Raw genomic sequence first — 1,029 nt, 5'->3', positions numbered from 1 at the left:
GGAGGAGGAGTAGTATTGGTGGTGGTAGTAGTCCCCAGGGGAGGAGGAGGAGTAGAGGAGGAGTAGTATTGGTGGTGGTAGTAGTCCCCAGGGGAGGAGGAGTATTATGTCTTCTTGAGGCTGACCCTGTCAGTAACTCCTGAGGAAATGCCACTGTGAGCACGCGCACACCGCATTACCGGATGCACGGGCACGCGCTCCACTGACTATTTGCGCGTGCGCGGATCAGAAAGAGGGCTTGAGGCACGTTCCCGCAAGAACGCTGGTGGGAGGAGTTGAGGGCTCACGCGCGCTTCAGGTCCCGCCCCCTCTGTACTGACCCCTGGAAACAATCAGAACAGGGCGGTGTCTCCTAGGATTGACGCTAATCTCACACCCAATCAGCGCGCTCTTGTTAGGTTCTGCCCCTAGCGACGGAGTCACGCCTCCCAGGCCACGGAGCCGCGCGCTAATAGATGGCTTTCCGGACTCGCGCTTAAAGGGGCAGCAGCGGCCGCGCGCGTGACCGGAATAGTGCGCGAGATAGCGCGGGGAGAGAGTGCGAGAGTGCGCGAGACTACAGCAAGGAGAGAGAGAGACCGCGAGACAGAGAGGAGGGTGACAGCGCCCGCCCGGTGAGAGAGACACCCGGGGGAGGGGAGAGACGCCCGGGAGAGGGGGGGAGACGCCCGGGAGAGGGGGGGAGACGCCCGGGAGAGGGGGGGAGACGCCCGGGAGAGGGGGGGAGGGGAGAGACGCCCGGGAGAGGGGGGAGAGACGCCCGGGAGAGGGGGGGAGGGGAGAGACGCCCGGGAGAGGGGGGGGAGACGCCCGGGAGAGGGGGGGGAGACGCCCGGGAGAGGGGGGGAGGGGAGAGACGCCCGGGAGAGGGGGGGAGGTGAGAGACGCCCGGGAGGGGGGGGAGAGACGCCCGGGAGAGGGGGGGGAAGGGGGAGAGGGGGGGGAGGGGGGAGAGACGCCCGGGGGAGGGGGGGGGAGGGGGGAGAGACGCCCGGGAGGGGGGGGGGGAGGGGAGAGACGCCCGGGAGA

General features: G+C 68.3%; 1 protein-coding gene across 1 annotated transcript in view; it reads left to right on the top strand.

Moving 5' to 3' along the window:
- The first annotated feature begins 459 nt into the window (after positions 1-459).
- ZMYM3 (zinc finger MYM-type containing 3) overlaps positions 460-1,029 on the top strand; it is a 50,334-nt gene continuing 49,764 nt past the window's right edge. The window contains exon 1 of the mRNA XM_075580842.1: positions 460-614. The gene's annotated coding sequence lies outside the window, so the exon portion shown is untranslated. The remainder of the gene's footprint in view (positions 615-1,029) is intronic.

Source organism: Ascaphus truei (assembly GCF_040206685.1).
Source record: "Ascaphus truei isolate aAscTru1 chromosome 16 unlocalized genomic scaffold, aAscTru1.hap1 SUPER_16_unloc_1, whole genome shotgun sequence".
In the NCBI taxonomy this organism is placed as follows: domain Eukaryota; kingdom Metazoa; phylum Chordata; class Amphibia; order Anura; family Ascaphidae; genus Ascaphus; species Ascaphus truei.
Note: the sequence above shows the minus strand (reverse complement) of the source record. Positions and strands in the feature narration are given on the sequence as shown.